The following is a 14,150-nucleotide window of genomic DNA, read 5'->3' on the forward strand; positions in this document are numbered from 1 at the left end:
AAGATGTAGTAGCTGTGGTATAGCAAAATAAATACAAGTATAGATAATATCCAAGCAACTATGATTAAATGAAAAATAAAGACCACACAAATTTAATGATAAAGGAATATACTCTTTATTCAAGAAACCGGCCTCGGTGGCGTCGTGGCAGGCCATCGGTCTACAGGCTGGTAGGTACTGGGTTCGGATCCCAGTCGAGGCATGGGATTTTTAATTTAGATACCGACTCCAAACCCTGAGTGAGTGCTCCGCAAGGCTCAATGGGTAGGTGTAAACCACTTGCACCGACCAGTGATCCATAACTGGTTCAACAAAGGCCATGGTTTGTGCTATCCTGCCTGTGGGAAGCGCAAATAAAAGATCCCTTGCTGCCTGTCGTAAAAGAGTAGCCTATGTGGCGACAGCAGGTTTCCTCTCCAAATCTGTGTGGTCCTTAACCATATGTCTGACGCCATATAACCGTAAATAAAATGTGTTGAGTGCGTCGTTAAATAAAACATTTCTTTCTTTCTTTATTCAAGAACTGGATGCATCGTTTTGTTGGGGGGTTTTTCATGGAAGACGATGGAATTGTGTATTTTATTTACAGTATAATGTGGGATTTTTATCACTGCACATGCTTTAACCATTTTGTTTGCTAAATTAATCTCTGTTGGTGTCAACAAGCAACAACATTAAAGTCAACGTAGTCACATTCTGTGAGGGAAGCCATGGAATTCCATCAGGTTAGTCGTTTTAATGACCCTACCAACAAGCGGCGCCTAGTCTCTTCTTTTGGAAATTTGTAAAACGATTTTTTTTTTAACATCATGTTATGGTTTATGCAGCCAACTGCACAACATGTGTTGGGCATCGTCACCGTTAACTGTTGTAAATGATCGACCAAAGTTGCCTCATTTCACTATCAAACCATACGTAACTAAGGAGAAGCTTCACCGCGTCACGTGATAAACAATGGCGGCAAGGGGTCGAAGTACCCGTATGTTCGGTTCCGAAAGGCTCCAGCAAATACCTAGTCGAACCCCCAAAATCTAAATGCTGGCTATGGGCCTGCAAACTATTGTTGGGTGTGGCAGTTCCACAAATTAAGAGTTTGCATCGTTCTGGTTAGAAATGTTTGACATCCAATAGCCGATGATCAATATGCTCTACTGGTGTCGTTAAACAAAACAAACAAACATTCTCAAAAGTGGCATTCCTCTTATAGACAAATTAAATGCAACTGATTGATTCATGGAAGGAACCTGGTCAAAAGATTCCTTTGACTGCTGTGTGCCGGAATATGATTTGAATAAAGGGCGGAGTTCAACAACACCGAGCAGGAAAACGTCAGCCATACTTGTTTATGCGCTTCATGTTAAAAAGAATAACCACTTCGGAATCCAGTTCAAATAGTTCGCGAACGTTAGCTGGCTGAACTTGCCCCTGCGTGCATGAGCAGGAATTTTTGAAGGGGGGTCTTTAGACTGTGGCGACCGTGGTTTATAGGGGATCGAGTCATGCTCCCCTAGAAACGATAACGTAGCGCTGACATCGACACGGCCTTCTGTTCAGCTGAGACGTAGGCGGAAGTTTCGGTTAAATACCGTAACTAATGCTCTCCCAGAAAAGTTTTAATTAAAATGATAATAAAATGCATACAAAAAAAGCTATACTGGTAACTTAATATTAAGCTAATGTCTATACATGTAGGCCTATTATACTTTTTGTGATAAAATAAATATTTGATGATGTGTTTTTTATCAGTTATTTCCTTCAGGTTATTGTATTTGCAGCTGTTGATTTTCAGACATTATTTGTAGAAATATCGTGTGCACGCACGTACAATGCCAGGAAGAGGAATTACAATATACATATCACTGGGTGTCTGGGTTTGGTTGACGAGTCTATTGCATGTGATAATACCTCGATGTTTGAAAATGAAATGAAATGAAAAATGAACTTACTCATTCATAAACATGGCTTACGGTATTCTTTAATTCCTTGTTTTCTATAATTTTGAAACTTTCAAAGACTGTAATTTGAAAAAAAACATCCACTTATTTATTTTTACTTTTTTAAAATTATTATTCTAAAAAAGAGGCGGGGGCGGGGGGGGGGGGGGGGGGCGTGGACTGCGTTCAGCCCGACCTACCAGAAAAATGTCTCTAAACTAGTTTATACGCTACATGTTAAAACAAATGACCAAAATGAAGACCAGTCAAATAAATCGCAAACGTTAGCGTCGTTTACTGTTTGTCTGTTGCCTATTTCGTGCTGTGTTCGGCCAGACGGAGCAGAAAAATGTTGGCCTGACTGGTTTATGCGCTTCATGTTAAAAGAATAATCACTTCAGAATCCAGTCAAAATAATTCGCAAACGTTAGCGAAAAAAACAATGCTGGCTGAACTGAGGGCAGGAGTCCGACCGCTCGCGAACATATAATTAATATTATTGGACGACTCAAATGGCTCTTACTTGTCGGTACCAAAAATTAATTAACGTAGTATAATTTACGCTTTTCTGCTTTAATTAAAAATTTTCCTCCATAAGACTATAATTGTGTCAAAATTATTAAATGTTTGACATCCAATAGCCGATGATTAATAAATCAATGTGCTCTAGTGGTGTCGTTAACCAAAACAAACTTTAACTTTAACTTATCGTAATCTCTTGAGAGCAAAATGAGCATTTGGACAGTCATAATGTCCAAATGTCCGTCTTGTCTCTTTTGGTCTGAGTACTCGGACTAGGCCTCCATGTACATGCATGGATATCGACAATTAAAGGCGCACACCCTAGTTCCATCCAGTGAAAATAAATTATAATTTGGTTAATCTACAAACCTGTAACACACTTAGATCATGTTTTTATCAAATGGAGTGAAAAAGCAGGTTTTATATCGATAAATACCATGGGAATCCCCATGTCCCAATTGCTTGAAATAATTTTGAAAGTTAGTATTCTGATGTTACCGGTAGATGGCGCTCGAAGCACAACAATGCCTACGTCACGACAAATTTCACAGAGTGCGCACAGACTTGGGGTGCGTTCTTTTCACCTCTCCTGGAAATGTTCCAACTGTTCTGTCCTGGTTGTATCCCCTCTCCAGATATTGTAAGACTTAGCAAAATTATTGGTTTTAAGGGTTTGTAACGTTTTGTATTGAGACACTTACTTGTCTGAACTTTATTGTTACTGAAAATATTCACGAACTGTGAAGAAAAATCTCACAAATGAACAACAAGCAAACGACAACAAATCGGATGTTGATTGCGCGAACCGTGCATGAGAAAACAAACCGAACCAAAAATGATAACGGTCACGTGGTATACTAACGTCTGTGACGTTTACACAGGAAGATTCGCTCTAAAAATAGATTGGACCTCGCTTGCTTAACGTTTTTTTCTCGAGTGCACGCCTGTCGTTAAGAAATTTTAAAAATGCATTTCGTGGTTTTACAAACATCAGGATTACCAGGATTACCAAAAAGCACTTCAGGTGAATGGAAATGTGTATTCTAAATAATAAAATGTAAGTAAAATGCAATTTTATTTGTGAAAAAATGGGTTTAATAGCGAAAAACAATGCCGTAATGGTTAACAACTAGCCGTAACTAGGGCGTGTCCCTTTAAAAATGTTCACAGAAATTTGTTTTCTAGCTAAGATTATAAATAGAATATCAAACACGATGTCAGTTATTAACAAATGTATGTCCCTCATGAACTAATTTTCAAGTCACTCTCTAAATCTCTAGCAGTGCCCTTCCATCGATCTCTACAAGCTCAGTTTGTCATTATATATATACTGTATCGTATTTAATTAATTATCAATTGTCACGACACACTCATATAACAGAAACACGTTCAGTTTAGGACACGATAACTCCAGGAACTGAATGCTAATTTGAGAACAGATGTTACGCCTCGTAATTGGTACGTTTGCGGCTGCTACATCTCTGGCGCCAAACCATTATGTTATTAAGAATTTTTATTATAATTAATGGAGCTGGCGAGAATTATTTGGCAACAGCTGATCCCCTTGATTTAATACATCAGAGGTAAGGTAAAAAAAAAAAAATATATATATATATATATATATATATATATAATCAGGGCCGTAGCCAGGATTTTTTGTTTGGGGGGGGGGGGGGGGGCAACTGAGTAGTTAATAGTCTAAAACTCCTTAAACAGTCGAGAAGAGAGAAAAAAAATTAAGTTTCTATAATGCGAAACATAAAAATAGCCCCTCAAAACAACAACGATTACGTAACGTTATTTAAATTTAATAGAAAAAAAGTGGACCTTTAGTAATTTGCAGGCGCGGATCCAGGATTTTTAAATAGGGGGGCCCCGAGGGCGCGTTGCGCCCGAGATTCCTAGGGGGGTCCGGGGGCATGCTCCCCCGCGAAATTTTGAAATTTAAGTGGCCTGAAACGCGATTTCCTCGCATCTGAGTAACAAAATAGCTATATTAACGTATGTTTTTGGTATTGTCATACTGTTTTTGTTATCTTCAAAATTGGGAAATAAGTGCATTTTTGTGTAATTCCACTCTAGTGTATGCTATAGTTAAAAAAAAAAATAACGACCCCAAAAATAGGGGGGGCCCGGGCCCCTTGGGCCCCCACTAAATCCGCGCCTGATTTGGGGGGGTGCGTCACACCCGTCGCGCACCCCCCCCCCACCCCCCACCCCCGCGTGCGGGCCTGAATATTCGAACGATACTGTTGTTGAAAATAAGTTTGCAAGTTGAAAACAAGAGAGCGTTGCGTCATATCTGTGACGTACGTATCGCTGATGACGTAAGTTAGTTGTTGTCATGACTTCCACCATGGAAACTATTATTATACACAATTGACCACTCCGTATGATGAGTTAACCACGCCCCCCGTGACACGTGATGCAAGGTTAGACAAACATTCAATAATGGCTGCCAATTCGCATAGGTCGATAGCAAAATCAACCGATCTGCCGATTACGTTTTTGCCTTAATTTATTTACAAATATCGTTGTTTAAATAAAAAGCCGACAAGAGGAGACATTCAAGTGTTTCACTACAGGGTACATTTACGATGACAACGTGATTTAAATCGACGAAACCATTTTTACTTCAGTAAATTTTATCGAAGCACAAGAACCCGGAAGTGAACGTCGAACCAAAAGAACATTTAAAACATCCTATGCTCGTTTTTTCTTGTCAGAAGTGATAAATTAAAATGTCTTGTTTGTTTCTTTTTTCTTCTTCTTTTTCATCTTAATTTTTGTTGTTGTTGTTTGACTTTTATATTAATGGAATCCCGATATGCCGAGGAACAAGAGAATAGAATGCGCGGCGACGACCCGGCCTCGACCCGTTTAAAACCGTGGCGTCTTTATTTTGGGTCGGGTTGCGTTAAATGTTTTGTTTAAAAAAACAAAAGGGAGAGACGTGAGCAGTAACATTAAAATACAAGGCGTGTGGGAATGCTATCAGTGTACCAACATTTTATGCACGAAAGGTTATAAAACTATAGCAGGATACAGTCGCCTGTGCCAAAATTATGCAAGCAGTGGTTTAGATTGTGGGATTGCGATATTTATTGGGGTGTATTCTTACATAGCTGCACTGCTTGAATCAACCGATATACGGCACTTGCCCTATTTATGAAACCAAAGCCATACACGAAAAAACAATTAAAAAAATTAAAAATTAAATTAACAACTGGCGTAGCCAGAGGGTGGGTTGGTGGGGACCACATCTTTGGCCCTCCAGTTATGTATACTGACATATTGGCCCGTCTCCGTGCTGACAAGATATATTAGGGCTGTTTATGTTTGGGTGCCCGATCCCTTCTTTATAAAATCAGGCTGTCCAGCACACCCTTTTGAAAAAGTTGGACACAATTAGGAATGAAAATATAGAAAATGTAGGACAAAAGTAGGAAAACGTAGAACAAAAGTAGCACTGAAACAGTACGTAACGACATTATTCATGCTCGAAACACCGTTTTATGTAGTTCTTAGTTTGTATATGTATTTTGTGTTCTATCAAAAATAATGTGTATCTTATGTAACGGTCACGTTATAGTTATTTCAAATTACTGTACACTATATTAATCAATATACATATTTACATGCATAGGAATGCTGATGCACAGTAAAACAGAGTTAACATGATTAATTTAAGTTTTCCATAATGTATTATAGATTCTGAATTCATACATACACATTGTACATTATAATCATATTAATCATTGGAAAATATGTTGGCTTTGAGGGTGTAATTTTAATATGTTGAGATTATATGGTGCCACAAATTGGGAGATGTATCTTGCTGCCAAGAAAAATTAAAATAATTCCCGTAACTGATGACTTTTATAATATTACAAGGAATATGCACACTTTAACAGCAATTCGTGGCATTTTCAAACCAAAAAGTACGAAAAACTAAGTATTCTGAAGAAAAAGTAGGAAAAATAGGACAAAAACCAAAAAGTATGAAAAAGTAGCTGGACAGTCTGTAACATATTTGCCAATTAGGCCAGTACAACAGTGCTTAAATAAATTATAAACTCATGTGTTGTGGCAACAACTGTTGGGAATCAAACTTGAAGCTTCTGTACACCCCCCCCCCCCCCCTAACCAATCTCACACAACCCGCCCATTAGTTATCCTACTGTCACACAAAATGTACTCAAAAAGCTTTATCTGTTCTAGAGGCATACGTATTAATCCCCATGCAATCTAGTACAGGTAAATATATCTATTCAAAAATGTATCTTTCTGTGGCATCCATCTCCAAATCATTATCCTCGAAACTGAGCAATTAAGGATTACCATTTGATGGGTGGTGTCAAACTGAATCCCAAGTCTTGGAAGTCTGAATTACTCCTTAGCAGCAATATGTCAAACACAATTTTGTTTTTTAAATATTGTATTAAAAGAAATTGTTGAAAGTGTTTCATTTTCAGCAGCAATTTCACCCCCTGCCCCAGTTTTTCTTTCACATATCAGTTGAAACTGTTCTATTATTTCTCATTCTGTTCTCAATATCAAGATGCAATGTAATTTGTTTAATAGTTTGTCTTCAGAATCTCATTTTCGACATCTAAGCAATGACTCCACATCCATTGGTCCAGTTGCTGAAATATATAAAAACAAACATGTTAAGTATTTCACATCCATTTGAAGAAGTACATTAGTCTGTAACTTAACTACATATCATTGTATTAATTTAAAGTTTAATTTAACAGGAAACAAAATCAATGTGACTAAACAAAGTATAAAATTAAAAAGTATAGCAGTAAATTAAGAAAAGTAGTAAACAATGTATTTAACTTTGATGATGTTATTTGATTTCTATTAGAAAGTTGCACAAAGCTACATATAAGATGGCATGTGGAAGAAGAAAAATGCCTATGCTTTGCTAAAATTTAGGGTATAAAATAATGATGAAAAACAAAACTACTGTCTCCAAAAGAAAATCATATTTGTAATAAAAACAAAACAGATGTAAGTGCCTCATCTAGGTGGTTATGGGTTTGAAATGTTTTGAAATTAGGGTTAGAACATATTTCAAGCACATGACCATTTATAAACAGCAGTTCTTTTACTATCATTTATCTGAACATTAAAAAATATATCTATTAATTTCCAAGATTTTTTTTTTATTTATTTTTTTTTTTTGGCTTCAAAACATTTCAGGGTCTCTACATAAAATTTGCCTAATTTATAACTTTCCAGACAATACTTCCTTATCCCCCTAAAGCTCACAACCATATAGGTTACTCCCTCACTCCCTCACACAAAAGAACATACACAGACTCACGCCTACACACATGCAAACAAAAAGAAAAAATGCTAGGACTTTCAAACGTTCCAGCATGCTTGTTAATACTATCACTAACCCTAAACCTAACTTACGCCTAAATTAACAGAATGCTGGAACGATCGGAGTCTTGCCAAAACTTTTATTTTGGCCATTCGTCTGACTGTGTATTTTTTAACGACGGATTGTTAACGACAATATATACATCGGGTACCAGACGTTTCGCCCCCCAGCCAGTTCGCCCCCAGTCGATTCGCCCCCAGTCAGTTCGACCCCACGTGCATAACCAGTTCGCCCCCACTAAGGTACCAGTTCGCCCCCAGTCTGTTCGGGTCATGTTCCTAGTGTAATAAATTTCTGTTCTGATATATCCATACGTGTTTGTTCTGTGTTTATCAATCAACAGACAACGTGTTGTTTTAGCGACACTCCTTCATAAAATAATCAACCAGTTTATTACGCTGTACCGTGAGCGTGGGACTGTTACTTTATGTCGCGCATGCGCTGATGTGACTATGTGAAATGGAGTACCGGTATTTAATTGTTTTTCTTTCTTTTTTCTCACCTCCACTCTGTGATAATACAAATCAAGTAAATACGTTTTGCTTTTGGAAAACAGTTTATTCTTTTTTAGTACTTTTTTAGTAATAAATATACAATATTGTACGTGTATACAGAATCCTAGCTACGGCCCTGCAAAGTAGCACATATATATATATATATATATATATATATATATATATATATAGCACATATACAAAGAATATAAATATGCATACCAAATACATAACAATATATAAGTATATAAACAAATTGAACTCTGAACATTAAAAGAAGGTGTGACGCAACAACCCCTCCCCTCTAAGAAAAGAAACACACAGACACACTTTAACATCCTCTAAAGAAACTACAAAAATTGTTTAAAAGTAACAAATAATTGGGGGCGAACTGACAAATATTTGGGGGCAAACAGTTGGGGGCGAATCGTCTTGGGGGCGAACTGGTACATGGGGCGAACAGGTCAAACTGGGGGCGAACTGACCGGGGGCGAAACATCATGGATTCTATACATCGAAGACTGATTAAATGAGTCAGTAAATTCCATTACATTGGAGGGAAAGTGATTCTTAAACTCTTACCTTCGTAGAATTTATATATCAGTTGAATTTTGATGGATTCGGCAAAACTTCACTTTCAATACCATGTGATGGTTTCGCAGGAAAACACTGATTTTACGTCAATCGTAGGCTCCGCATAGTTGTCATCGCTATTAACACTTGTCAGCAGAAGTATATGTTTACTATGATTATAATTCAGTTGAAGGAGACAATTATTTTAACTAATTTTAATGCTAACTATACAAAAACGTTACACATCGAAAAAAAGTATGTTGTCTAACCTAATGGCGTCCAAGCAAATTTGGGCCCGCGGTTTTTGAACCGCGAAATATGATTGGTCCAGAGCGGTTGTCAATCACGCCGTACGGAGGGGTCAATTAACCGCCTATAGTGAAGCACTGTGTATAACGTCAACACATATGTAAGGGAAGAATTCTTTTTCTTTCTTTTTTCTTTCTTTCCCTAGGGAAAGATCACTTTTCTTTCCCCCACTTCTCACTGCCCATATGGATAATATATCAAATAACCTTAATAGTGATACAGAAAGGTTACCGATACAGAAATTCATCTTCCGTAGATCTACGTAAATATAAAATAGCATTGTGTAGTATCATAAGTGAATATAATTTTCATTTATAATGCAGTATTGGACAAAACGAATGACTTGTAATAGTCAGGTTCCTTAAACATTATGTAATGTTAAAACTTTGTGGAGATTTTGGAAACTACATAGAACATTGTTACAACTAATCAGATAAGGATATATCATTTTCTCAATATGTCGATATGGCGGCCATGTGGAATGTTATTATTAATGGCGGCCTCAAAACAGGGATTTCCCAATATACCAGCTTCTAGATGACTTAGGTCATGGTAAATGTTCAGGACCAAAGACATCCGATGGTGCTAAGTAGAAGAAGGTACAGATGATTAAAGTCATATTGTATGGCAGTACGGGTAATGAAAATTAGCAGTTTAATACTATTTCATGTTCCATATGCTCGATGTTGTTAACGTTTTGGATCCACATAGTTCCAGCAGGTAGTTGTTTGGTCCGGAATGTTTCCTTTGGTGTTTATTGAGTGCGATATTTCTGCAAAATGTGTTGTGCAGTTGCACCTCTTATTTCACAATGGCGCATATTTAGAGTGTGTGGTATAGATGATACCGAGGCATTTGATAATATCTTGGCAAGTGATACCAAGGCATGTAATAATATGACTCCATTATATGTGGTCATGTGGGATAGAAAAAGTACACCCGAGGTGGTGAAAACTTCGACCTGGGACGAGGCTTGCCGAGTTCTATGGTCGAAATTTTCACCACCGTGGGTGTACTTTTTCTATCCCACATGACCGCATATGATGGAGTCTTTTTCTCTCATTCATTCGGTAAATAAACCATTATTTTACACGAACAGAAAAACATGGCTGAAAAAGTAACTTTTTTATTTGACCATTTTATCATAAATAAACTATCGTATTTGTAAATAAAATTTAACATTACCAATTAACTAGATATCTTTTAAAATGAAGATTTTAATAACAAAATATTAATTTAAAACTGTGTCTAATGACCTTACGTCACCATCTCACATTAATATGACGTCATGTATTACCAACGACGTCATGTTAAACGCAAGCGCGTGATATCCCGTGTAAGATATTTCATGGGGTAGCTCTGTCCTATATACCTGAGGATGAGAGAAAGACATTTCTTACATAGCTTTCTTTCATGGGATAGCTCTGCCCCATATACCTGAGGATAAGAGAATATCTTGGAAAGTGTTACCGAGGCATGTGATAATATCTTGGAAAGTGATACCGAGACATGTGATAATATCTTGGCAAGTGATACCGAGGCATGTGATAATATCTTGGCAAGTGATGCCAGTTTTCTTCTTTTTCCCCCTCTTTTTAACAGTGTATTAATCTAACTTAAAGGTCCTTAATGGACAAGTATCTGGCCTGTATCATTGCTTACTATTGTGTAAAGTGCCAGTTTGCTTCTCTTCTTTTTTAACAGTTTATTCATTTAATTTAAAGGTATAATATATGTCCCTATATCATTGCTTACTGTTGTGTAAAGTACATTAATGCTCGACAATGTATATGTATCTATGGCGTTGAATCTTGATTGTCACTTGCTTCACTACAGTGAAATAAAATTCATGGGTGACTGACTCGATTCGTTCTTGTCCCATGTTGATTCACAAACGTGCCTTAATCAGCGTTTGTTTGACAGGTGGATGTCACGATAACATGTTATGACTAGGTCACAGTTGCCTTTCTATCAGTTATTGCAGTCCAACAAGTTGATAAAACGTTTGTGATACATTTTGTTTCACTTTGTTTTGTACATTCTAGGTTGGACATATTGCATTTATCATTATTACCAAACAGTTAAATAAGAATATCAACGATTGCGCGTGGGTTACCCGACCTCTTGACCACGGTCTTCCTCTTAGTGTTCCTGCTTAAAAACATATACGGATTTCTGAAAATTTATGACACCCCCTAGCAATAAACAAAGCCAAGGCATGTGATCTGCCGTGGGCGTATTTTTAAACTGTTGTTCAATTTTCGCTCGAAGCCTCAACATATTCTTGGCCTACTAAGGCATCCATGTGTAGTCACTAATAGCCAGATATTCGTGAATTATGTGATGCTAATGATATATGTTTGTTGCAGGAGCACTGGTTAGCAGACTACGATTTGTCAAAACTCTCTTACATACACGATGATGTTTATGCTCGAGGGGTATCTACTATGGATACTAGCAGTAATCTACTAGCCGGACGTCCATATGGTGGAGTGGCTATTCTATGGAGGAAGACACTAGGCAGTTTAGTTAATGTGTGTACATATGACGATAGTAGAATAATAGGATTAGAATTAAATTGTTCATCATCGAAAGTACTTATTTTGTGTGTTTACTTACCGACTGATTCGTCCGAAAATTGGGAGGATTACGTCTCGTACCTTGGAAAATTGCATGTCACATAAATCACATACTGCCAAGAACGTCTGTAAACTGGTCAAAAGTTACTGCTGATGATATAAAAACGTATAGAGCTGAGTCAGATATTTCCTTGTCTCAAATCTATATTCCTAATGATGCAATTTCTTGTAAAACTCCAAACTGCAATATATCTGGTCATCTACATGCTATTGATAGTTTATATAATGTAATTGTTAATGCATTAAAATTGGTATCTCAACATTTGATTAAAGGTAATAGTGACAATCACAAAATTGTGCCTGGGTTGAATAACTACGTAAAAGATCTGCATCTCATTGCTCGAGAGGCCTACTTGTTATGGCGAGACAATGGTAAACCTAGAACAGGACTTATATGTGAAAATATGAACAAAACACGTAGGCAGTTTAAATACGCTCTTAGAATGTGTCAAAATGAGAACGATAGAATGAAGGCAGATGCTATAGCACAAAATTTAACCGACATGAACTTTCGTGAATTTTGGAAAATTATTTCTACAGAAAATAATAAACGAACTCTATTGGCAACAACTGTGGATGGTGTGACCGGGGAAGAGAATATTGCAGGTTTGTTTAAAGAACATTATAAAGAACTTCTAAATTCTGTGACGGGTCAGCATCATCGAGCATATGTTGAAGAGTATATTGCTAATGATTCAAGTTATGTTGCTGAAATGAACGTAAATCCCAATGAGGTAATGGAGTTTGTTTTTAAACTTAGCAGTGGGAAATCAGCAGGGAATGACGGCCTCTCGGCGGAACATCTCCAATATGCGTCCAAGAGATTATTCGTTCTATTGTCAGTTTGTTTCAGTGCCATGCTTGTACACGGGCATGTATCTAGTAGTATGACAGATGTTATTCTTGTTCCTATTGTGAAAAACAAAACCGGAGACATAACAGATAAAGGCAATTACCGTCCAACTGCATTAGCAACTGTGATATCAAAAGTTATGGAACATGTACTGTTATCACGAACAGACCTGAGTACATCGGACTATCAGTTTGGTTTTAAAAGTGGGACATCCACCGATATGTATTTATTTGCTTTTAAGGAAGTTATTAACTTTTATATTTCACAAGGTAGCCATGTGTATGTTTGCTTTTTGGATGCGAAAAAAGCCTTTGACCGAGTAAATCACTGGACATTATATATGACATTTTTGAAAAAAGGCGTGCCTACTTACTTTTGTAGTTCGCTTTCTTAAAGCATGGTATTTAACCCAACTGTTTAGTGTAAAATGGGGTGCATATATTTCCTGTAAGTTTAATGTAACAAATGGCGTCCGTCAAGGTGGGGTAATGTCACCCTTATTATTTAATATATATATTGATGACCTTAACCTACAGTTGTCAAAATGTGCAGTTGGGTGTAATGTTGGTGGGGCGTTTCTAAATAACTTCAGTTTTGCTGATGATATGTCACTTCTTTGCCCATCTATTTCTGCATTAAGAAAAATGTTAACGATTTGCGAGAAATTTGCAGAAGATTATGATATTATATATAATACAATGAAAACTGTTTGTATGTGTATTGAGCCAGAAACTCTGAAGTTAATCAATGTGCCTTCGATATATTTGTGTGGTAATGTACTGAAATTTGTTAACAACTATAAATATCTAGGTCAAATTATATGCAAAAACATGAAAGACGATAAAGATAAACGACAGTATAGAGCCCTTTGTGCACGTGCAAACATGTTGTTGCGGCGATTTGCAAAATGTTCAGAATCTGTTAAAACACAATTATTTGTGAGTTATTGTAGTAATTTGTACGCGGGTGCATTATGGGTGAAATTTACACAGGATACCATGAAGGATCTTAACATATGTTATAATAATGCATACCGATGGATGATCGGCCAACGACGACCATACAGTGCCAGCAAGATGTTTGTCAGTCATCGAGTAAAAAGCTTTGGCGCTTTACTTCGCTCAACAGCATATTCGCTGAAGAGCAGAATCGAAACAACTTCAAACGACCTACTTGCCCACCTGCGGTGTACAACTGTGTACGTCAAATCTGTATGTGTAAATCGCTGGCACAAGCTGCTGTATATTATGTAATCAGTTTTGTATGTGATGTTTATATATGGATCTCTGATCTGAAATAAAAATCTATTATTATTATTATTATTATTATTATTATTACTAACAAGTAAAGCTCTTCCCACGTAAATTGTGTTGTTCGAGTTTTTTTATTTTTATTAATTTCCTCTTAAAGGAATGCCTCCTGTCCCATTGA

General features: G+C 36.9%; 1 long non-coding RNA gene across 1 annotated transcript in view; it reads left to right on the plus strand.

Annotated features, from left to right (window-relative positions):
* LOC121369290 overlaps positions 1 to 11,817 on the plus strand; it is a 34,643-nt gene extending 22,826 nt beyond the window's left edge. The window contains exon 3 of the long non-coding RNA XR_005957591.1: positions 11,597 to 11,817. This is a non-coding gene — a long non-coding RNA (uncharacterized LOC121369290). The remainder of the gene's footprint in view (positions 1 to 11,596) is intronic.
* The last annotated feature ends 2,333 nt before the right edge of the window (positions 11,818 to 14,150 follow it).

The sequence above is a fragment of the Gigantopelta aegis genome, chromosome 3 (assembly GCF_016097555.1).
Source record: "Gigantopelta aegis isolate Gae_Host chromosome 3, Gae_host_genome, whole genome shotgun sequence".
NCBI classification, from domain to species: Eukaryota; Metazoa; Mollusca; class Gastropoda; order Neomphalida; family Peltospiridae; genus Gigantopelta; species Gigantopelta aegis.